The sequence below is a fragment of the Salmo salar genome, chromosome ssa05 (assembly GCF_905237065.1).
Source record: "Salmo salar chromosome ssa05, Ssal_v3.1, whole genome shotgun sequence".
Lineage (NCBI taxonomy): Eukaryota > Metazoa > Chordata > Actinopteri > Salmoniformes > Salmonidae > Salmo > Salmo salar.
In genome coordinates this window covers 16,102,975-16,128,742 of record NC_059446.1, presented here as the reverse complement: position 1 = coordinate 16,128,742, position 25,768 = coordinate 16,102,975, and the positions used below count along the sequence as shown (strand labels likewise).

At 44.1% G+C, this 25,768-nt stretch overlaps 1 protein-coding gene across 1 annotated transcript in view; it reads left to right on the top strand.

The window, feature by feature from the left end:
• Nucleotides 1-12,654: 12,654 nt before the first annotated feature.
• The window catches only part of LOC123743081 (teneurin-2), a 191,101-nt gene continuing 177,987 nt past the window's right edge, over nucleotides 12,655-25,768 (top strand). The window contains exon 1 of the mRNA XM_045717936.1: nucleotides 12,655-13,046. The gene's annotated coding sequence lies outside the window, so the exon portion shown is untranslated. The remainder of the gene's footprint in view (nucleotides 13,047-25,768) is intronic.

Genomic DNA, 25,768 nt, shown 5'->3' with positions numbered 1-25,768 from the left:
CATTTAATTTTCTTTTGGCCCGTAGCGCCTGTGTACCAAATCAATCTTTCTAACTCCATTTCCAATATATTAAAGGGAGACGGTAGAAAAGAATAAAGGGGAAATATTGATTGTCTGAGCGTTCATTGTGTCTGCTCGCAGATTGCACACTTCATATGAATTAAATTATATTGCTGTTTGTTGTGATTTTTTTTATTTTTTTGTGTGTTTTTCTGTGGTAGAGAATGATGATGGTAATTTCATGTGGCGTAGGAGTGACTGTCATGGAATGGTGGTTAAAACTCGATGTCCATCTGTCACAGTCAGGGTGCCTTGATTGGCTCTTGTTGGCGTTCTAATGGTGTTGATTGGTTGGTATTAGATTCTAATGATGATGATTGGCTGGTGTTAGATTCTAATGATGATGATTGGCTGATGTTGGGTTTTAATGACATTGCCGTGCTAGATTAGGAGAAACTGTTGGGATTTCCCTATCATTGTTTTTTTTCTAGAGGATAGAAAGATAGAGAACACAAACTTAATGTGGGGGTCTACTAGGCAGTCAGCTGTCTGTCTCTAGAGTAGAGTGGATGATGGAAGGTGACACGCACCATTTCATAACCAAGCTGCTCTGCAATCTCTGTCTTTTCTCTTACAGCAGTCACACACACACACACACACACACACACACACACACACACACACACACACACACACACACACACACACACACACACACACACGTACACGACATCTTACTGAAAATATCTATTTCCATGAGGGTAGATCCAATAAACCAAGCCACACACTCATACTTAGGCACGCAATCACACACTCAGCAAGATACACACACACAGACAGTTAAACATGAAAATGTCCATCCTCATATTGAACCCTTCAGGTGTGTGTCTGTTCAGTATGCATGACCACAATGTATTCTGATGTCACTAATCAATGTCATTCTGACTTCATCTTCTGCATATCAATGGTTAAATGAGACACAGAGGAGTGCTACCCAGAATGGCAAGAGGTAGTGACCTTTTACTGCAGTGGGTTAATCAGGGTCACACAGAGTTTTTCTTGGTAGTCTTAAATAAATCTACTTTGAAACAAAAGTATACACTTCACACACATGGTTATAGGCTTACCACACCTTTACCATGTCAGATACGAAGTTGGAATGTATTACATTTGGAGTTTGCATCCCAATATTACACTTTATATAGAACAGAAGACTGAAATATAGCAAAACTGTTTGACATAGAAACACTGGATTTTCAAATATTTGTATTTTTTTTAAATCATGTTTATTAATGATGGAAAAGGAAAATTATGAATAACATTCCACCCATGAGGCCACTAGTGGGTGATTTGGTCATTTGACTGCAGTAAAGGGATCTATGTTCAGTGGGCTAGTATGCTCTTGAGTCACATGTGACTTGGGTTTGATTCCTGTTCTGTCACAGTTATTTATAGTCCACTGGCAGAGAGTTTTCCTGTTTGACTGACACCTCGTATCTCCTACCAGGGACTGACTGACTGTCACTCTCTTTCTCACACACACCTGTCTGTTAGCCAGACATTCACCACTGTACACTCTAGTATACAGACAGTGGTAATCTTCATCCTAGACATCTTATTGCCTATACAGAACCCTATGGGCCCAGGTCAAAAGTAGTGCGCTATAAAGGGAACATTGTGCTAGTTGGGATGCAGACCTAGTTTTGGTGCCAGTCCTGTGAGAGTGGAGGAATCCACAGACAGCTGTTTTTTCATATCAGCTAATATGATGTCTGCTGTGTGTCTGTCTGTCACTACTACATGGATTGTACATTCATTGAGATCATGCAAATAAGACAAGGCTTCATTTACTTAATCATCGTTTTTTTCCTTCCTCCTTGCATCTGGCCCTCCTTCTCTTTCCCGGCATAGTTTTGAGTGATGGATGTGTAATTTCTCTTTGTTCATTCCTGGCAGACTTGTTCGGTGTGTGTGTGTGTGTGTGAGTGAGACTGGTGGGAGTGTTTGACAGTGTTTTGTCACGTCTTACTTCTCAACTTGAGATTAATTGAAGTTATCATGTAGGAGTGTTGCTCACTTGACAGACAGAGACTCAGGGAAATTGGATGTGAATGTTTAGCCAACTCAGTTATCAATTATTTTTATTTAACCTTTACAATTAGGCAAGTCAGTTAAGAACAAATTCCTATTTTACAATGACGGCCTCTCCCGGCCAAACCCGGACGACGCTGGGCCAATTGTATGCCGCCCTATGGGACTCCCAATCACATCCGGTTGTGATACAGCCCAGGATCGAACCAGGGTCTGTAGTGATGCCTCTAGCACTGAGATGCAGTGCCTTAGACCGCTGCGCCACTCAGGAGCCCGAGGGCTCTGGACAACAGTAGTGCACTACATAGGACACAGGGTGCCATTTCGGACGCAGCCAAAATGAACAAAACAAGGTGGCTATAAAGTGAAGGAGACAAGGGAGCAGTTTCATACTATTATCACAGGGCCATTATTAATTTACTCTTTGAGTGTGTGTGTGTGTATTCCATCCCTACTGCGTCTTAATCTTTCCTCATTAGACATTCCTCAGGGGTTCCTCCAGGGGCGTTAGCTAAACCGTAGACAGAGTACTCAGCATATGCTCTCTCACACACGTATGACTGCTGTTACAATCTCACCCTCCTATAGTGAGAATAACATTTATTCCGGATGTGTTTTGTTTTGCGCTGGAGAAATAAACAATCTATTTTTCAAATAAATACAAAGTGTCCTTGAATTCATTTTCACTATCCATTACAATTGCTAGGATCTGGGTTGGGTCTAATGCCAGAGGTCTATGTAAGTGGATCGTGAGGAAATCTGTGGGTAGATGGCATTTCTTCCTATGACATTGAGCTGACTTAAAAAGAAAGAGAGCTGACTTAAAAAGAAAGAGAGCTGACTTAAAAGAAAGAGAGCTGATTTAAAGGGAAGAGAGAAGACTTAAAATAGAGCTGACTTAAAAGAAAGAGCTGACTTAAATGAAAGAGAGCAGACTTAAAAGAAATAGAGCTGACTTAAAAAAAATAGAGCTGATTTAAAAGAAAGAGAGCTGACTTAAAAGAAAGAGAGCAGACTTAAAAGAAAGAGAGCTGACTTAAAAGAAAGAGAGCAGACTTAAAAGAAAGAGAGCAGACTTAAAAGAAAGAGAGCAGACTTAAAAGAGAGCTAATTTAAAAGAAAGAGAGCTGACTTAAAATAAAGAGAGCTGACTTAAAAGAAAGAGAGCAGATTTAAAAGAAAGAGAGCAGACTTTAAATAGAACTGACCTAAGAGAGCTGACTTAAAAGAAAGAGAGCTGACTTAAAAGAAAGAGAGCTAATTTAAAAGAAAGAGAGCTGACTTAAAAGAAAGAGAGCTGACTTAAAATAGAGCTGATTTAAAAGAAAGAGAGCAGACTTAAAATAGAGCTGATTTATAAGAAAGAGAGCTGACTTAAAATAGAGCTGACTTAAAAGAGAGCTGACTTAAAAGAAAGAGAGCAGACTTATAAGAAAGAGAGCTGATTTAAAATAGAGCTGATTTAAAGGAAAGAGAGCTGACTTAAAATAGAGCTGACTTAAAAGAGAGCTGATTTAAAAGATTGAGAGCTGACTTAAAAGAAAGAGAGCTGACTTAAAAGAGAGCTGATTTTTTAAAAAGAGAACAGATTTAAAAGAAAGAGAGCTGACTTGGGGTTATATCCTGCCTGTTTGGCCCTGTCCGGGGTATCATCGGATGGGGCCACAGTGTCTTCTGATCCCTCCTGTCTCAGCCTCCAGTATTTATGCTGCAGTAGTTTATGTGTCGGGGTGCTAGGGTCAGTCTGTTACATCTGGAGTATTTCTCTTGTCTTATCCGGTGTCCTGTGTGTATTTAAATATGCTCTCTCTAATTCTCTCTTTCTCTCTTTTTGTCTTTCTCTCGGAGGACCTGAGCCCTAGGACCATGCCTCAGGACTACCTGGTATGATGACTCCTTGCTGTCCCCAGTCCACCTGGCCGTGCTGCTGCTCCAGTTTCAACTGTTCTGCCTGCGGCTATGGAACCCTGACCTGTTCACCGGACGTGCTTGTTGCACCCTCGACTACTATGATTATTATTATTTGACCATGCTGGTCATTTATGAACATTTTAACATTTTAACATCTTGACCATGTTCTGTTATAATATCCACCCTGCACAGCCAGAAGAGGACTGGCCACCCCTCATAGCCTGGTTCCTCTCTAGGTTTCTTCCTAGGTTTTTGGCCTTTCTAGGGAGTTTTTCCTAGGGAGTTTTTCCTAGCCACCGTGCTTCTTTCACATGCTTTGCTTGCTGTTTGGGGTTTTAGGCTGGGTTTCTGTACAGCACTTTGAGAATATCAGCTGATGTACGAAGGGCTATATAAAAATAAATTTGATTTGATTTGATTTGACTTAAACGAAAGAGAGCAGATTTTAAAGAAAGAGAGTTAGATAGAGACAAAAAAGTGAGTGAGTAGTCTTTCTAAATAGCGAGCCCATCCTGCCAGCCTCTCTCTTCCTTCTTTTTCCCCTCAGTGAATCTGATTGCAATGTATTGAAAGAAAAGCAAGGCCCATCATTGTCTGTCTGTCTGTCTGTCTGTCTGTCTGTCTGTCTGTCTGTGTGTGTGTGTGTGTATGTGTGTGAGTGTGAGACTTAGCCCATCATAGTCCATGCTCTAAGGGCCCTCTGACAGCATTCAGATACAGTCAAGAACAGCCAAGTAGGAGATTACGGACTCAGTCGATTAGATGATGAATATGTCAACTACATATTTCACCACCAGCTCAACAGTTATTACTGCTCCTGCTGATGATTCTAAAAATACTGCACATAAATATAACAAATAATAACAGTGGAATGAATAGGCATTTTTCCTAGACAGTGCTGAAAAGGCTTCCCATTGTAGGTGGGGGAACTCACCTAATGTACTATCTGTAACACCCCCATGGGTAGATACAGTATACTAAATATAGCAATTATAGAAATGGAAAGTGTTTTAAGGCAGTATATCATTTTCACTGAGTGTGGCTAAAATACTTTAGCAATATTTAAAATGGTACAGTTATAATACCACTACAGATATTTTCAACAATGACTAGTTATGCTTCATCTTGTAGGAAGTACTATTGCAGTAAAACACTGTCTTTCCTCTGTGTCTGAACTGGGGAAGCAGACTCTGTGTCTGAACTGGGGAAGCAGACTCTGTGTCTGAACTGGGGAAGCAGACTCTGTGTCTGAACTGGGGAAGCAGACTCTGTGTCTGAACTGGGGAAGCAGACTGTGTCTGAACTGGGGAAGCAGACTCTGTGTCTGAACTGGGGAAGCAGACTCTGTGTCTGAACTGGGGAAGCAGACTCTGTGTCTGAACTGGGGAAGCAGACTCTGTGTCTGAACTGGGGAAGCAGACTCTGTGTCTGAACTGGGGAAGCAGACTCTGTGTCTGAACTGGGGAAGCAGACACGTGTTGATTAGCATCCGAGAATACAAGTATTCAGCACTGCAATGCTCCCAGCTTAGACCTTTCACACTATCAAATCTCTCTACACCCAGACAATTATCACACCGCTCGTTAGCACAAAGATCCTTCTTTTTGTTTGTTTGTTTGTGTCAAAATGAATAGGTTGACACGTCCTCCTGACACTTTTGCACCTCTGGAAATGGAAGCCTTTAGAATAACAGGATAGGACTTCATCAGCTGTTAATGGATTCTCTAGGTTCATCGGTCTCTGTTTCTTAATCTGTTTGATATAATTCACAATGTCTTTGGCTCCTTTAACTAAACGAAGGGTGGTCAACCCTACTCCTGAGCTACTGGCTATTCAGGCTTTTGTTCCAGCCCTGCTCCAACACACCGGATTCAACTAGGCAGCTGACGAGCAGCTGAGTGGTCATGAGAGACATAAGAAGCAGGTAGTTTCAACTTTAGAGCGTTGGAGACTTACATCGATCCATGAGAACCAGACAGCTGTCAGGGGTCCTAATTGGAGGTGCCTACTTCTGGTCACATGATCCTAACGGAGCATGTGCAGAGCAGTCCGTGGGAAGCCTCCATACTGCTGTATGGAGCTATTTACTTCCTCTGAGCTATCAGCTGGGAAACTGCTGAGCAGAAACAAAGAGGGAGGGAGGGAGGGGGGAGGGAGGGGGGGGGGATTAATTTAAAAACCAGCTGTGTACCTCAGTTGCCCCTCCAGCATTCTTACTCCTACCTCCTCCTTCCCTCCCCCATTTTACCTCTCCTCCCTCATCATCCCCTGCTGATCTGTAAGCTGTCTAGAAGCATCCAGATGTGTGCTGTGGATCTATTACCCCCAACACAAACACACACGCACACACATGCACGCTCACAAACATGGACGCATGCACACATACGCTCACAGCACGTGCGGAGAGACCTCATTTTGAGGAACCCCCCCGTTCCCCAAAATAAATGCTCATTTGGCCCCTGTGGCCCTGATGTAATTTAAATAGGATCTTACCAAACCAAACCCCAGTATCCCTACTGTACCTGAGAGAAAGATAGAGAGAGAGAGAGCGAGAGAGAGACCCCAGTCCCTCCAGTAGTTGTTAGACAAGAGCCGTCGTCCCCCTATGTGCACGTTTGTATTTTTCCCTAGCACTACACAGCTGACTCAAATAATCAACTAGTCATCAAGCTTTGATGATTTGAATCAGCTGTGTATTGTTAGGGCAAAAACCAAAACATGTACCCCTTGGGGTCCCGAGGACCGAGTTTGGGAAACACTGGGTTAGACTACCATATCAGAACACACACACACCAGAGACAAAGAAGATGTTTGTTCGCATTGGTTGAGGTATGAAAATAATGGGAGAGAGGGGAAGCTAACTGTGTATAGTATTTAGCCTTTTTATAATATATGTTTCCACGTTTGCTGGGGGTACATGATTCTATTAGCACTGAGCTGTGCTGTAAAGAGGATTTACTTCACAGAGTTCCTTCTTTGACCAAATGCCCAAGAAATGCTACACTTTCTTTTCATTTTCTTTCTTCAGAGTATCTTTAATTGAATTAAGCGTCATGTTAGCACTATAGGGAGAGAGGAGAGGAACAGAGAGAGGAGAGGAACAGAGGAGAGTAACAGAGAGAGGAGAGGCACAGAGAGAGGAGAGGAACAGAGATAGGAGAGGAACAGAGAGAGGAGAGGAACAGAGAGAGGAATGGTTAATGCAGCCTAACAAGGTTGTGTCCATGGGCCAGCGATAGTGCTTAGCTTGCTAATCAGTAGTAATTCTATAAGTTGAGGTCCTTTAATGAGCTAATTTGCATTTTGAGAATTAATCAGCATTGATTTTATAATTAACAGTGCAATGCATCTTCTTCTCTCTGTCGGCTCAGCGGGCACACACACACACACACACACACACACACACACACTTATGCATACAGTACACACACGCACAGGCACACACACACACACACACACACACACACACACACACACACACACACACACACACACACACACAACCTTCCATAGAACCATGTATGTTAACCCTTGAGGATGGTGATATGATTGGCTGTGATGAGTAGGTCAGAAGGAACTCTTGAACAAGGTTAAATGGAATGTCTGACTCTGTGCAAGTTGTAATGGCCAAGATCGCACCGGAGACTCAGTCAGAACTAACTCATGCATATGGAGCTAATAAGGCTCAAGGCTCCTTCGCTAAGCCACGCTTTAGCTTGTGCGCTTGGCAATAGGTATGATGGGTATGATGATGAGTTGTGCCTAATTGTTAGCCTTTGGTAAGCACACGTGTCGAGGGTCAAGCTAGGCCTCAGCTTGCAATAGCTAAAAGGTCTGGATGCTTATTATAGGTGGTGCTAAGTAAGCTGAGATAACGTTAGCATGTAAGCGCTAATGGCGAAGGGTAGGAATAAGGCTGGGGCTGAGCAATAAGCTAGCTAGGCAGTAAGCTTAGCTTGTTGTGCTAACTGAAGATTATTTTAAAAAAAACAGGGATAATCTCCTTGCATGTCTATCTGTGTGGACTTTAGTGCAGACAAGTGGCCAGTGCAGATTTAATACCGCTGACATCACGGCTTTACAATCCCCCCTCCTGAACGTTGTTAAGTCCCAAATGGCACACTATTTACTATATAGTGCACCACTTTATAGTGCACCACTTTATTGGGCCCATAGGGAATAGGTAGGGGATGCACAGGCATACACAGTCAGCATGTGGCTGATGTCTGGGATGAAACAGATTTTTACATCAAGCTGTCATACCATTTTTGGGGTTTTTATTTTATGAAGCTGACTGTTGTAGCTTACATCATGTATTTTGGGGTTGGTAGCAGGCACACACACACACACACACACACACACACACACACACACACACACACACACACACACACACACACACACACAGGCACATGCACAATCATACATCTTGTGCTTTTAGCATGGTAGTGCTTTTTATGTGAAGCTGTAGCTTAGTATACAATGTGTATTTTTGTGGTTGACAGAACTTTTTTAGCTAGGCCTACTTGCACCTGATGCAGGCTTTAGTAGGTCAGAAAACTATTGTCCAATTCATCATTTGGGGGTATGTTAGAAAAACATTGAGAAGCTACAGTCCTACTTTCATTTGCATCTTTGTTATATAGCGCACCTGTGTTGTTACCCACAGGAGATGTACTGTGCACCCCTGCATCTCCTCTTCTTATTTCCTAATACACGCTAGTCACTCTTTCCCTTCCTCGTTTAAAGTCTCAATCTGCATATATTAAAGAACATGTTTTATTTTTGTTCTATGTTTGTTGTAGCCTATTTAGGTGGACTGTGTTTGTAGGCCTATACTGTGTCTTGTTGTTATCACAAGGGGACTTAGATCTAACAGAATGTCCCTTTAACTGACACGGAACCAAATTAGAATTCCAAGGTTTACATCTTCACCAGGTACTATTAATTCCCCAGCTATGTATTAGACCCTCCTTTAGTGTTAAACCTTCATCAAAGCAGCCTCAGGGTTTCCTTAACAAGGTGTTTTCGAATAATCAAGTTTTATTATTCTGTGTCCTTGGGGAAATATGCATTTAAAGCTTGGTTGGGTGTAAAGCAATAGGCTAACTTTGAACATTATCTCCCTAGTTAGCTGAGCTAATTTCACTGTGCTGTTAGTTATCGTGTCTTCCTATTGGTCCTGATACACAGAAGACATTAGGAGAAGGCAATATGAATAGGGGCTGCACAGTGGCCAAAAACTGGTTGAATCAATGTTGTTTTCATGTCATTCTAACAAATAAATTGCGATTTCATTTGCAAAAAGTCATCAATGTAAGGGAATTTTGTATTGTTTTAACCTAAATTCACCTTAGTTGACAACTCAACCATATGTAAAAAAAAATCTACGTTGAAATGAAGTCTGTGCCAGTGGGTATTGCCTTGCGCAGCAAAGAGGGTGTGGTTGGGGCATACAGTTAAAATTGTATAAAGAACTTGGTTTAGCACAGCAGATACACGGCCAAAAATAATATTCAAAGCATGACCAAATATTGTATATCATTTTGTATATGTCATGTCACTGTAGTGAGCCATTTCCCTTTCATGTTGATAAAGACACTCGAGCAGACCACCATTTGGCAACATTTTCATGTCTCAGCCACCTCTCCTGTCGCTCAATAGAGTAATGTTGTTGTCGATATTTTCCCTCCCCTTGAGTAATTTGAGTTATCATACAGGTATCAAGGAAAATACTTGTTTACCTGTCACTTCCCAGTTGTTCTCCCTGGGGTTGGACTAGGCGTGGGGAATAGTTTGGGATTGTAGCAATTCCATTGTCGCCACTGCGGGAGATTGTAGGCTAATCGAGGGTTTCCACATAACACAATATTTTGGATAGCCACGCTAGCTTCACCCTCATATGCGTGCTAGCAAGCAGGCTAGATAGTGCTAGGTATCAACAGCTAATCCAGGGATCTGACATTTCATCGCCCTTCTGGTCCCCTTCAGAAATCCACTGTCAGGGGCCAATGACACTTCAGAAGCCATTCATTTTCAATGGAGGGAAGGGAAGTGGGCAGGGAATGTGAGCATCTGCGAGGGAGTGTAAACAGGGTGAGACAAAGGTTGGGGAAAGCTAAACTTTATGCAAATACTCTGCGGCATTGCGGTGCTATTGACCAATTGAAGCTCATTATAGCTTCCAACACTTACTGGAATGGCTGTTGATACCTAACACTACATTGCTAGTACAGACATAAGGGCGAAGATACTGTGGATATTCAAATGATCATGTTATGTGGAAACAGTGGTGGAAAAAGTACCCAAATGTCATACTTGAGTAAAAGTAAAGATACCTTAATAGAAAGTTACTTAAAATAAGTAAAAGTGAAAGTCAAACAGTAAAATCATACTTGAGTAAAAGTCTAAAAGTATTTGATTGTAAATATACATAAGACCAAATGTAAATGTACTTGCTAAAATATACTTAAATATCAAAAGAAAAAGTATAAATCTTTTAAAAGTCCAAATATTAAGCCAAGCATGGCTGATGGATCATATCAACACCATATCAACACCAACGCCTATATGAGAATGCTATTCATTGACTACAGCTCAGCATTCAACACCATAGTGCCCTCAAAGCTCATCACTAAGCTAAGGACCCTGGGACTAAACACCTCCCTCTGCAACTGGATCCTGGACTTCCTGATGGGCCGCCCCCAGGTGGTAAGGGTAAGTAACAACACATCCGCCATGCTTATCCTCAACACAGGGGCCCTCAGGGGTGCGTGCTCAGCCCCGTCCTGTACTCCCTGTTCACTCATGACTACACGGCCAGACACGACTCCTACACCATTATTCAATTTGCCGATGACACAACAGTGGTAGGCCTGATCACCGACAACAACGAGACAGCCTATAGGGAGGAGGTCAGAGACCTGGCGGTGTGGTGCCAGGACAACAACCTCTCCCTCAACGTGATCAAGGCAAAGGAGATGATTGTCGACTACAGGAAAAAAAGGACCGAGCACGCCCCCATTCTCATCAATGGGGCTGCAGTGGAGCAGGTTGAGACCTTCAAGTTCAACAAACAAAAATGTTCTAAATACATCAAGACAGTTGTGAAGCAGACTTGACAAAACCTATTCCCAGTCTCCTCAGGAGACTGAAAAGATTTGGCATGGGTCCTCAGATCCTCAAAAGGTTTTACAGCTGCACCATCGAGAGCATCCTGATTGGTTGCATCCCTGCCTGGTATAGCAACTCCTCGGCCTCTGACTGCAAGGCACTACAGAGGGTAGTGCGAACAACCCAGTACATCACTGGGGACAAGCCTCCTGCCATCCAGGACCTCTATACCAGGCGGTGTCAGTGGAAGGCCCTAAAAATTGTCAAAGACTCCAACCACTCTAGTCATAGACTGTTCTCTCTGCTAACTCACGGCAAGCGGTACCGGAGCGCCAAGTCTCGGTCCAAGAGGCTTCTAAACAGCTTCTACCCCCAAGCCAAAAGACTCCTGAACAACTAGTCAAATGGCTACCCAGACTTCTCCACACCACTGCCACTCTCTGTTGTCATCTATGCATAGTCACTTTAACTCTACCTACATGTACATACTACGTCAACTAACCGGTGCCCCCGCACATTTACTGTACTGGCACCCCCCTGTATATATTGTTAATTTTTACTGCTGCTCTTCAATTACTTGTTAGTTTTATCTCTTATTCTTATTTGTATTTTGTTTAAACTGCACTGTAGGTTAGGGGCTGGTAAGTAAGCATTTCACTGTAAGGTCTACAGCTGTTTTATTCAGCGCATGTGACTAATACAATTTGATTTGATTTGACTTTTGGGTGTCATGGAAAATGTATGGAGTAAAAATAACATTATTTTCTTTAGGAATGTAGTGAAGTAAAAATAAAAGTTGTCAAAAATATAAATTATAAAGTACAGATACCCCAAAAAACGATTTAAGTAGTACTTTAAAATATTTTTACTTAAGTACTTTACAGCACTGTGTGGAAATGCATTGTAATTCCCATAATATTGTAAACTTTATTGTCATGTTTTGTTAGACATGGTGGACCTAGCCTCTGACAATGACCAAATACAGTACATGGTGTATAAGTCGGAAAGAACATGTAAATAAAACCCAAACTGTAAAACGTATCATCTTCAATCAATGCTGGTATAGGCGTAGTGACCAGTTGTATAAGCATTTATAACGCCATGGTGCCCGAATGGCTTTGTGTTGATAAATTATGCCTATACACAATAGCAACTTTACACAGTTATTTATAAGCACTTCATTTAGTTGAATAAATGCTACAAGAATAAGATTCCGAGCATAAGCTTTTTCCAAAAAAGTTAAGACTTGTTTGCACACGCAACATTAGACTGAACTCCAGAAAATTAATTTTCATGTTGTAATGTCTTTCTTCGTTTTGTTTTCGTAGACTAAATTTGTGTCCTGTTTTATTAAAATATTTCAACTTGCATATCATCATCATATCAACCGTCCCGCCAAAGGCATCAGAAGGCAGATTGCAGCCCATATGATCTGCTGCTGACCGTTGACTTCACCGTGAGCGCGCGTTGGAATGCTCAGGGCTGAGCGGAGTTATCGCTCCCGCGCCTCGACGACTAAACAGTTCGCTCCCTCGCGTCTCCCGCGCGCAGCGTTTCAGATTGGCCACCGCGCTCATTCAGTCAAGAGAATGCCTGCCTGCCTGCGGTGCATGTGTATGTGTGGATCAGATCTTGTGTAGAGACGTTTGAATCTGTCGCGTCTACTGTTTTCTGATTGGAACGAGAGGAAAATGACCTGCTGGATTGTATGATCCATTTTCATGATCGATTTCCCCAGAATTCAGAAGCATATTTTTCTCTCTCTCCTCTCAGCCCCAGCCTGTCTACATTTGTGTGGGGTGGTGGTTCAAAGTATCTATTCGAGGGGGAAGTCTAAAATAAGTGTAGGTTATTTTTGACCGTTTGTCTGGAGTGGAGGAAAAGTTTCCGTTGGAAAGGATTATGAAGAGAGAGCCACGCAGCTGAGACAGGTAAGGAATTATACATCCTCTTTGGAACGCCGCTCGCGGCTCTGCTCGTTTCCACGTCATTGGTTACAATGCAGAGTGGTAGAAGCCTGTTGTTGTGCTTAAACAACAAACTACATATCGCCTAAATGTGTCTGCATCAGTTTTATCACACCCAGTGTGAGAGAAGGGCGTTGTTGTAGCCTGCGATGACATTGAGGTTTCTTGTTTGTGGGTGTGTGCGTGCGAGTGCAGTGGACACTGCATCGTCGGATATTTGTTTCCAAAGTCTATCCCCAGAAGAGAGAATAGAGGACGGGTGTGTGTGTGTCAGAGTGAAACGACACGAGCCTCTCAGCTAAGATGTCAGACTAGGATTTGAATGAGCTTTGGTGCTTCTGCTTCTAGACCCGAGTGGTGTGGGGATGCGAGGGGACACGAGCTAGTTCCCTCTACTGCAGCTAGACCCGAGTGGTGTGGGGATGCGAGGGGACACGAGCTAGTTCCCTCTACTGCAGCTAGACCCGAGTGGTGTGGGGATGCGAGGGGACACGAGCTAGTTCCCTCTACTGCAGCTAGACCCGAGTGGTGTGGGGATGCGAGGGGACACGAGCTAGTTCCCTCTACTGCAGCTAGACCCGAGTGGTGTGGGGATGCGAGGGGACACGAGCTAGTTCCCTCTACTGCAGCTAGACCCGAGTGGTGTGGGGATGCGAGGGGACACAAGCTAGTTCCCTCTACTGCAGCTAGACCCGAGTGGTGTGGGGATGCGAGGGGACACGAGCTAGTTCCCTCTACTGTAGCTAGACCCGAGTGGTGTGGGGATGCGAGGGACACGAGCTAGTTCCCTCTACTGCAGTTAGACCCGAGTGGTGTGGGGATGCGAGGGGACACAAGAGCGAACCAAGCGAGTTCCCTCTACTGCATCTCCTCTCGCAAGAAGCGCATGTCGCTACAGAATAGGCTAGCAGCACTCTATCGAGCTCTCTGTTATCACTGTAGCCCTTACATGAATATAGTAGACAAGTTACCTTAGACTTAAGTTCCGTGCCTTGTGATAACGAGTCTGCTAGTCAGCTAGCCTTCTTTAGCTGTTGACCCAGTCAGCAGTAGCCTATATCATGTCACGAACAGTATTAGGCATGGGCTGCCCTGTGTTGCTGTATCTACACCGCTTATCTCCCTCCAGAAGTGCAGTGATCGGACCTGCCGTACGGTTGTAGAGTCATGCAGTGCTCAGCTCACTACTAGTTCTGCGCTTCGCTCTCTCTGACCCGGTGTGTGGGTGTGTGTGCGGGGGCAGGCAGCTGGCTACTGTCACTTTATCATAATAAAGCTCTAGCAACTTCCATGCTGCGGCAGCTTGACCTGTCTCTGACGCTGTCACTAGGCTAAAGCTAAACCTCCCTCGGGGATGATCAGCTTGACCTGTCCCTGACGCTGTCACTAGGCTAAAGCTAAACCTCCCTCTGGGATGATCAGCTTGACCTTCTCTGACGCTGTCACTAGGCTAAAGCTAAACCTCCCTCGGGGATGATCAGCTTGACCTCTCTGACGCTGTCACTAGGCTAAAGCTAAACCTCCCTCTGGGATGATCAACTTGGTGCGTTGCGTCCGTACCTGGGCCTGCCTGCAGAGCCGTAGGCAGAAATGTCAGTGTGACTGGGACAACATTTTACAGCAAAAATTCTGCAAAAAAACCGAGACATCACTGGTGTAGTCGTGTTGCATAGAGAAGTGAGTATACTCAAATTTTGCCCAGAAATTCCCAAACGGCCTGACTGGTTTAGCCCTGTGTGAAAAATTCTATAAGAAACATACGTAGGCTACTCTGAATGACCTAACATCATGACAACGCAAAATATTTCCACCATGATATCCAGAATTAAATATGGCTGTCAAGTTAGGCCAAGGGACCAGATATGCACAGAGGTAAGAAAATGCATAGCTTTCTGTGGTGGTGCGTTACAGGTGAACCGGAAACTCGAGGAGTTCCTACACTTCACATCAGTTGAAGGCTTGGATGCTAGTCGCTGCTGGTTCATCTCTGTATTGTGCGTTTTGCTAGAGGAGATTTATGGGTAACAAAAAAAGGCCTAGGCTACATTCAATTCCATACACCATGATTTCCACATATTTCTATCCTATTATTACTATTGTTTTATTAACTTTTCTAGGCTGTAGTCTTTGCCACATATTTCTGTAGGCTATTTCATCTATAGGGGAAATGGTGATCGCTACCGGAATTGAGTCAGAGCCCTGGCCTAAACATCATCGCCTGTTCCTCAAGCTCTTCTATGGAGAAGCAAAATACAGAGGCTAAACTGTAGAACTCATGAGACATGGGAATACATGCACAATTCTCCTTGTGAATACGAATCATCAGGAGTCAGAGAGTTAGAGCTGAGTGTGGAGCTGTCCGGTGCTGAAATCTTTGATCCCACTTTCGCGGGTTCAGTCAGCGCCGGCCAAGCCACATTACCTGCCCCTAGTGCTGAATAATATATGCCTATGCTATGGTTTCACAAGAAACAACACATTTCCCTTGACAAACAAGCCCGTTATTATTGCCAAGTAGGCAGCAAGTGCACAATTACAGAAACGCTTACGACAGTAAACAAACATAATGAAATACACAACATGCCTATCACTTACATATTCAGAGAGATAAAGAGAGAGAGATAAAGAGAGAGATAAAGAGAGAGAGAGAGAGATAGAGAGAGAGATACACGTCGATGTTTACACGTGTAATGTTTACTGTTCACTGTGCATTTTTATAGTTTATTTCACTTTTGTATATTATCTACCTCACTTGCTTTGGCAATGTCAACATGTGTTTCCCATGCCAATAAAGCCCCTTGAATTGAATCGAATTGAATTGAGAGAGAGAGATAAAGAGAGAGAGAGAGATTCTACAGCAGCAGACAAGTGCAGTGATAAAATTTGAAATATTATGCTGTCACAAAATACGGAAAATGGATGAAGTGTTCAGTCCAACCTAATGAAATAATCAACCTATTATAAGACCAGATCAACCACTTCCATTCAAAGATCTACAGTACAGGTACAACAGGTGGATTCAGGACCATGGTCAGCGCATAGGCCAGACACCAGCTCAGCACCGGATTGGAATATGAGCAAACAGCTTATTGCACAAGGAAGCAAGGAAGAATAGAAAGCCCTGAGTGTTTTCATTAAGCCTAAAAGTGCACACTTTCTGCCAGATGAAAACAGTCACACACAATACAATAAACACTTCAGCTCTATATCTTGAACTGTACGACGGGTATGAAATGAACAGCTAAAGCTGAATAAGTAAACATGAATTGATTATACACAATACCATGGCAGGTATGACAACAATAGCTCACTTGAATCAGCAAAATTAAACCTGGCCTACCAAGGCAGGCATGAAAACACGAAATCTGAACAAAAACACTGAACAAAAATATAAATGCAACATGCAATAATTTCAAATATTTTACTGAGTTACAGTTCATATAAGGAAATCAGTCATTTGAAATAAATTCATTAGGCCCTAATCTATGGATTTCAAATGACTGGGAATATAGATATGCATCTGTTGGTCACGGACACCTTAAAAAGAAGGTAGGGGCATGGATCAGAAAACCAGTCAGTATCTGGTGTGACCACCATTTGTCTCCTGCAGCGTGACACATCTCCTTCTCATAAATTTGATCAGGCTGTTGATTGTGGCCTATGGAATGTTGTCCCACTACTCTTCAATAGCTGTGTGAAGTTGCTGAATATTTTGTCAGGAACTGGAACACGCTGTCGTACACGTCGATCCAGAGTATCCCAAACATGTTCAATGGCTGGTGACATGTCTGGTGAGTATGCAGGCCATGGAAGAACTGGGACATTTTCAGCTTCCAGGAATTGTGTACATATTCTTGCGACATGGGGCCATGCATTATCATGCTGAAACATGAGGTGATGGCGGCGGATGAATGACACAACAATAGGCCTCAGGATCTCGTCAAGGTATCTCTGTGCATTGAAATTGCCATCAATAAAATGCAGTTGTGTTCGTTGTCCGTAGTTTATGCCTGCCCATACCATACCTCCACCGCCACCATGGGGCACTCTGTTCACAATGTTGACATCAGCAAACCGCTGGCCCACACGTCACAATACATGCTGTCTAGCATCTGCCGATACAGTTGAAATCGGGATTCATCCGTGAAGAGCACACTTCTCCAGCGTGCCAGTGGCCATCGAAGGTGAGCATTTGCCCACTGAAGTCGGTTACAACACCGAACTGCAGTCAAGTCAAGATCCTGGTCAGGATGACTGGCTCGCAGAAGAGCTTCCCTGAGACGGTTTCTGACAGTTTGTGCAGAAAATCTTCGATTTTGCAAAGCCACAGTTTCATCAGCTGTCCAGGTGTCTGGTCCATCAGGTGAAGAAGCCGGATGTGGAAGTCCTTGGCTGGTGTGGTTACACATGGTCTGCGGTTGTGAGGACTGTTGTACATACTGCCAAATTCTCTAAAACAATGTTGGAGACGGCTTATGGTAGAGAAATTAACATTACATTTTCTGGCAACAGCTCTGGTGAACATACCTGCAGTCAGCATTCCAATTGCATGTTCCCTCAAAACTTGAGACATCTGTGGCATTGTGTTGTGTGACAAAACTGTACATTTTAGAGTGGCCTTTTATTGTCCCCAGCACAAGGTGCACCTGTGAAATGATCATGCTGTTTAATCCGCTTCTTGATATGCCACACCTGTCAGGTGGATGGATTATCTTGACAATGGAGAAATGCTCACTAACAGGGATGTAAACAAATTTGTGCACAGAATTTGAGAGAAAATGCTTTTTGTTTATATGGAACATTTCTGGGATCTTTTATTTCGTAGAACCAACACTTTACATGTTGAGTTTATAATTTTGTTCACTATACATAGCCCAAAATCATGGTGGGTATGAATACAGTAGCTCACTTTGACTCACACACATATAGACTTTGCCTACCAAGGCCCGCATGAAAACATTAGACCAAATCATAAATAAACAGTATTCAGGCTTACCTTTCTTGTGTTTCACGTTTTACAGCACTAGGCGTAGACGCCTAGGCTTGGTGTTGAAGATGGAGATTATTTCATTTTAGTCCAAAGAGTCATTGAGTTCCCTTTCAAAGGACAACAGGGCTAAATGGCTGAGACGTGCGGTCAGCATGCACGATCTGATGGATGTTTTGATGCGGCCTATAGTGGAGAAGATGAAGTCATAGGAATGGTGATGGTGGGCCTTAGTAGTTATTGATGTTAGGGAAAATGTCAGGGCTGAAGCTGTCCAAAACTTCAATACAGGATGGGAATTCCTGACAGAAGCATGCCTTGCAAAGGTGCTTCCAATCCTTATATCCGTTTGTAACAAATCAGCTTTTCCATAGTGGCCTCTGGGAAATGTTTACACATTTTTCAGAAAACAGTATCCCTTGTCGAACTGTATTCCAGCTAATAAAACGGTCCATACCGATACCATGAGAAATACTGGGATTTTACATCGATTGCTGTAGTGGGAAACACTCACATTTTGGGTTGTGTGGGTGGTTTGTCAACTGCAGACAAATCCGCAGGTGGACTCGTGATGACATGCTCAACGTGATGAGACAGGGCTGGCGATGATGAGCTAGCTGGGCTGTGGAAGTTGAAGCAGTAGCCATGCTAACCTCCCCATGGCCTGGCATACTAACCTCCCAATGGCCTGACATGCTAGCCTCCTCATGGGCTGACATGCTAGCCTCCTCATGGGCTGACATGCTAGCCTCCTCATGGGCTGACATGCTAGCCTCATGGGCTGACATGCTAACCTTCTCATGGGCTGACATGCTAACCTCCCAATGGCCTGACATGCTAGCCTCCTCATGGGCTGACATACTAGCCTCCTCATGGCCTGACATGCTAGCCTCATGGGCTGACATGCTAACCTTCTCATGGGCTGACATGCTAACCTCCCAATGGCCTGACATGCTAGCCTCCTCATGGCCTGACATGCTAACCTCCTCATGGCCTGACATGCTAGCCTCATGGGCTGACATGCTAACCTTCTCGTGGGCTGACATGCTAACCTCCCAATGGCCTGACATGCTAACCTTCTCATGGGCTGACATGCTAACCTCCCAATGGCCTGACATGCTAGCCTCCTCATGGCCTGACATGCTAGCCTCATGGGCTGACATGCTAACCTCCTCATGGGCTGACATGCTAGCCTCCTCATGGCCTGACATGCTAGCCTCATGGGCTGACATGCTAACCTTCTCATGGGCTGACATGCTAACCTTCTCTTGGGCTGACATGCTAACCTTCTCATGGCCTGACATGCTAGCCTCATGGGCTGACATGCTAACCTTCTCATGGGCTGACATGCTAACCTTCTCATGGGCTGACATGCTAACCTTCTCTTGGGCTGAAATGCTAACCTTCTCATGGCCTGACATGCTAGCCTCATAGGCTGACATGCTAACCTTCTCATGGGCTGACATGCTAACCTTCTCATGGGCTGACATGCTAGCCTCCTCATGGGCTGACATGCTAGCCTCCTCATGGCCTGACATGCTAGCCTCATGGGCTGACATGCTAGCCTCCTCATGGGCTGATATGCTAACCTTCTCTTGGGCTGACATGCTAACCTTCTCATGGGCTGACATGCTAGCCTCCTCATGGGCTGACAAGCTAACCTTCTCATGGGCTGACATGCTAGCCTCCTCATGGGCTGACAAGCTAACCTTCTCATAAATTGATGACTCTGACAGATTGGGCTGACATGCTAGCCTCCCCATAAATTGATGACTCTGACAGATTGGGCTGACATGCTAGCCTTCTCATGGGCTGATATGCAAGCCTTCTCATGGGCTGATGACAGATTGGCCTGATGACCCTGACAGATTGGGCTGATGACCCTGACAGACTGGGTTGATGACCCTGACAGATTGGCCTGATGACCCTGACAGATTGGGCTGATGACCCCGACAGACTGGGATGATGACCCTGACAGATTAGGCTGATGACCCTGACAGACTGGGCTGATGTCCCTGACAGATTGGGCTGATGACCCTGACAGATTGGGCTGATGTCCCTGACAGATTGGGCTGATGACCCTGACAGATTGGCCTGATGACCCTGACAGATTGGCCTGATGACCCTGACAGATTGGCCTGATGACCCTGACAGATTGGCCTGATGACCCTGACAGATTAGGCTGATGACCCTGACAGATTGGGCTGATGAAGGTAGTGGAACAAATCAAATGAAATTATATTAGTCATATGCGCCAAATACAACAGGTGTAGTATTCACCTTACAGTGAAATGCTTACTTACGAGCCCCAAACCAACAATGCAGTTAAAAAAAAATATGGATAAGAATAAGAAATAAAAGTAACAAGTAATTAAAGAGCAGCAGTAAAATGACAATAGTGAGGCTATATATACAGGGGGTACCGGTACAGAGTCAATGTGCGGGGGACGGGTTAGTTGAGGTAATATGTACATGTAGGTAGAGTTATTAAAGTGACTATGCACAGATGATAACAACAGAGAGTAGCTGTGGTGTAAAAGAGGGAGTGGGGGGGGCAATGAAAATAGGCTGGGTAGCCATTTGATTAGATGTCTTGGAGGTAGAACTGTTTAGAAGCCTCTTGGACCTAGACTTGGCGGTCCGGTACCGCATTCCGTGTGTTAGCAGAGAGAACAGTCTATGACTAGGGTGGCTGGAGTCTTTGACAATTTTCAGGGCCTTCCTCTGACACCGCCTGGTATAGAGGTCCTGGATGGCAGGAGGCTTGTCCCCAGTGATGTACTGGGCTGTTCGCATTACCCTCTGTAGGGCCTTGCAGTCAGAGGCCGAGCAGTTGCCATACCAGGCAGTGATGCAACCAGTCAGAATGCTCTCGATGGTGCAGCTGTAGAACCTTTTGAGGATCTGAGGACCCATGCCAAATCTTTTCAGTCTCCTGAGGGGGAATAGGTTTTGTCGTGCCCTCTTCACGACTGTCTTGGTGTGCTTGGACCATGTTAGTTTGTTGGTGATGTGAACACCAAGGAACTTGAAGGTGTCAACCTGCTCCACTGCAGCCCCGTCGATGAGAATGGGGGCGTGCTCTTCGTCCTCCAGCCGTGGCATTTTGAAATATTGCATGAGTGAACTTAACTTGTGACTAGCTTGCTAGTGCTAGTACGCATTAGCAAAGTGTGTGTGTCTGTCTGCTTTTCTGTCTGTCTGTCTGTCTGTCTGTCTGTCTGTCTGTCTGTCTGTCTGTCTGTCTGTCTGTCTGTCTGTCTGTCTGTCTGTCTGTCTGTCTGTCTGTCTGTCTGTCTGTCTGTCTGTCTGTCTGTCTGTCTGTCTGTCTGTCTGTCTGTCTGTCAGCCTGTTATTAAAAGATGATGTTCTAACCTGTGGCCTCATGGTGACTGGTTTAAACCCCCACTCCAACTGATCCAACTTGTTGTTCATTCAGGGCACAATCATTAGCTACTAGAAATGTGTGTCCATACAGCCTGTGAATATTCACTCAAATCTCTGATTCATATCAAATCAGGATGTAAGGGGAAGTTTGATGTAGAGCGTGTCACATGGTGATACTCCCTACTGGGCTTTACACTCTAATTCATCCGGTGCTCTGTCTTTTTCCATCTCTCTTATTCTCTTTCTCTCCACTTCCTTCTTCACTCTGATCCCTGTCTGATATCTCTCTCCCTCCCTCCCTCTCCCTCTCTCTCTCGCTCCCTCCCTCCATCTCCCTCTCTCGCTCCCTCCCTCCCTCTCCCTCCTCCCCCTCTCCCTCCCTCCCTCCCTCCTCCCTCCCTCCCTCCCTCCCTCCCTCCCTCCCTCCCTCCCTCCCTCCCTCCCTCCCTCCCTCCCTCTCCCTCCTCCCCCCTCTCTCTTTCTCCCTCCCTCCCTCCCTCCCTCCATCTCCCTCGCTCTCTCACTCCCTCCCTCCATTTCACCTCTAAGAGTGGCAGATGAATAAGTGAGAAGGCACAAATCTCTGATGGGATGAGTGAGATCATTAAGGATACACACACACACACACACACACATCCACACACACACACACACACACACACACACACACACACACACACACACACACACAAACTCTGAAGTGGTCAGAGAGCCAACGCCTGATTAACCCTAATGTGTCCTCATCCTCTCTTCACCTGCCAGACTGCGTTACTTCTCTCTCTCTGTGTGTGTGTGTGTGTGTGTGTGTGTGTGTGTGTGTGTGTGTGTGTGTGTGTGTGTGTGTGTGTGTGTGTGTGTGTGTGTGTGTGTGTCCTGCCTGTGGTCTTTGGTGTTACTAAGAGCTCACAGTAGACAGCAGCAGTGGTGCAAAAAGTACCCAATTGTCATATTTAGTATAATGGTATTTGGTTTTAATAGTACTTATTTATCAAAAGTAATTGTAATTGCAAAAATATACTTAAGTATCAAAAGTAAAAGTATAAATCATTTCAAATTCCTTATATTAATCAAAGTGGACGGCACCATGTTTACAGATAGCCAGGGTCACACTCCAACACTCAGACATTATTTACAGATAGCCAGGGTCACACTCCAACACTCAGACATTATTTACAGATAGCCAGGGTCACACTCCAACACTCAGACATTATTTACAGATAGCCAGGGTCACACTCCAACACTCAGACATTATTTACAGATAGCCAGGGTCACACTCCAACACTCAGACATTATTTACAGATAGCCAGGGTCACACTCCAACACTCAGACATTATTTACAGATAGCCAGGGTCACACTACAACACTCAGACATTAATTACAGATAGCCAGGGTCACACTCCAACACTCAGACATTATTTACAGATAGCCAGGGTCACACTCCAACACTAAGACATTATTTACAGATAGCCAGGGTCATACTCCAACACTCAGACATTATTTACAGATAGCCAGGGTCACACTACAACACTCAGACATGATTTACAGATAGCCAGGGTCACACTCCAACACTAAGACATTATTTACAGATAGCCAGGGTCACACTCCAACACTCAGACATTATTTACAGATAGCCAGGGTCACACTCCAACACTAAGACATTATTTACAGATAGCCAGGGTCATACTCCAACACTCAGACATTATTTACAGATAGCCAGGGTCACACTACAACACTCAGACATTATTTACAGATAGCCAGGGTCACACTCCAACACTCAGACATTATTTACAGATAGCCAGGGTCACACTCCAACACTCAGACATTATTTACAGATAGCCAGGGTCACACTACAACACTCAGACATTATTTACAGGTAGCCAGGGTCACACTCCAACACTCAGACATTATTTACAGATAGCCAGGGTCACAGTCCAACACTCAGACATTATTTACAGATAGCCAGGGTCACACTCCAACACTAAGACATTATTTACAGATAGCCAGGGTCACACTCCAACACTCAGACATTATTTACAGATAGCCAGGGTCACACTCCAACACTCAGACATTATTTACAGATAGTCAGGGTCACACTACAACACTCAGACATTAATTACAGATAGCCAGGGTCACACTCCAACACTCAGACATTATTTACAGATAGCCAGGGTCACACTACAACACTCAGACATTAATTACAGATAGCCAGGGTGTCACGTCCTGACCAGTATAAGGGGTTATTTGTTATTGTAGTTTGGTCAGGACGTGGCAGGGGTGTGTTTGTTTAGAGTGTTTCGGGGTTTGTTGGGCTATGTTCTGTTTTAAGAGGGGTGTTTGTTTAGAGTGTTTCGGGGTTTGTTGGGTTATGTTCTTGTTAGTCTATTTCTATGTTAGTTCTAGTATGTCTATTTCTATGTGGTGTTTGTTGGGTTGACTTTCAATTGGAAGCAGCTGCTCCTAGTTGCTTCTAATTGAAGGTCCTATTTAAGAGGGGTGTTTTTCTGTGGGAGTTTGTGGGTAGTTGTTTCCTTGTTTAGTGTTTGTTGCACCTGACAGGACTGTTTTGTTTTGTTCTTTTTGTATATGTATTTAGTTGTTTCTCCTTCTTCAATAAAAAAGAAGATGAGTATACATATTCCCGCTGCATTTTGGTCTAATCCTTACGACAACCGTGACACAGGGTCACACTCCAACACTCAGACATTATTTACAGATAGCCAGGGTCACACTCCAACACTCAGACATTATTTACAGATAGCCAGGGTCACACTCCAACACTAAGACATTATTTACAGATAGCCAGGGTCACACTCCAACACTCAGACATTATTTACAGATAGCCAGGGTCACACTACAACACTCAGACATTATTTACAGATAGCCAGGGTCACACTACAACACTCAGACATTAATTACAGATAGCCAGGGTCACACTCCAACACTCAGACATTATTTACAGATAGCCAGGGTCACACTACAACACTCAGACATTAATTACAGATAGCCAGGGTGTCACGTCCTGACCAGTATAAGGGGTTATTTGTTATTGTAGTTTGGTCAGGACGTGGCAGGGGTGTGTTTGTTTAGAGTGTTTCGGGGTTTGTTGGGCTATGTTCTGTTTTAAGAGGGGTGTTTGTTTAGAGTGTTTCGGGGTTTGTTGGGTTATGTTCTTGTTAGTCTATTTCTATGTTAGTTCTAGTATGTCTATTTCTATGTGGTGTTTGTTGGGTTGACTTTCAATTGGAAGCAGCTGCTCCTAGTTGCTTCTAATTGAAGGTCCTATTTAAGAGGGGTGTTTTTCTGTGGGAGTTTGTGGGTAGTTGTTTCCTTGTTTAGTGTTTGTTGCACCTGACAGGACTGTTTTGTTTTGTTCTTTTTGTATATGTATTTAGTTGTTTCTCCTTCTTCAATAAAAAGAAGATGAGTATACATATTCCCGCTGCATTTTGGTCTAATCCTTACGACAACCGTGACACAGGGTCACACTCCAACACTCAGACATTATTTACAGATAGCCAGGGTCACACTCCAACACTCAGACATTATTTACAGATAGCCAGGGTCACACTCCAACACTCAGACATTATTTACAGATAGCCAGGGTCACACTCCAACACTCAGACATTATTTACAGATAGCCAGGGTCACACTACAACACTCAGACATTATTTACAGATAGCCAGGGTCACACTCCAACACTCAGACATTATTTACAGATAGCCAGGGTCACAGTCCAACACTCAGACATTATTTACAGATAGCCAGGGTCACACTCCAACACTAAGACATTATTTACAGATAGCCAGGGTCACACTCCAACACTCAGACATTATTTACAGATAGCCAGGGTCACACTCCAACACTCAGACATTATTTACAGATAGTCAGGGTCACACTACAACACTCAGACATTATTTACAGATAGCCAGGGTCACACTCCAACACTCAGACATTATTTACAGATAGCCAGGGTCACACTACAACACTCAGACATTAATTACAGATAGCCAGGGTGTCACGTCCTGACCAGTATAAGGGGTTATTTGTTATTGTAGTTTGGTCAGGACGTGGCAGGGGTGTGTTTGTTTAGAGTGTTTCGGGGTTTGTTGGGCTATGTTCTTATTTAAGAGGGGTGTTTGTTTAGAGTGTTTCGGGGTTTGTTGGGTTATGTTCTTGTTAGTCTATTTCTATGTTAGTTCTAGTATGTCTATTTCTATGTGGTGTTTGTTGGGTTGACTTTCAATTGGAAGCAGCTGCTCCTAGTTGCTTCTAATTGAAGGTCCTATTTAAGAGGGGTGTTTTTCTGTGGGAG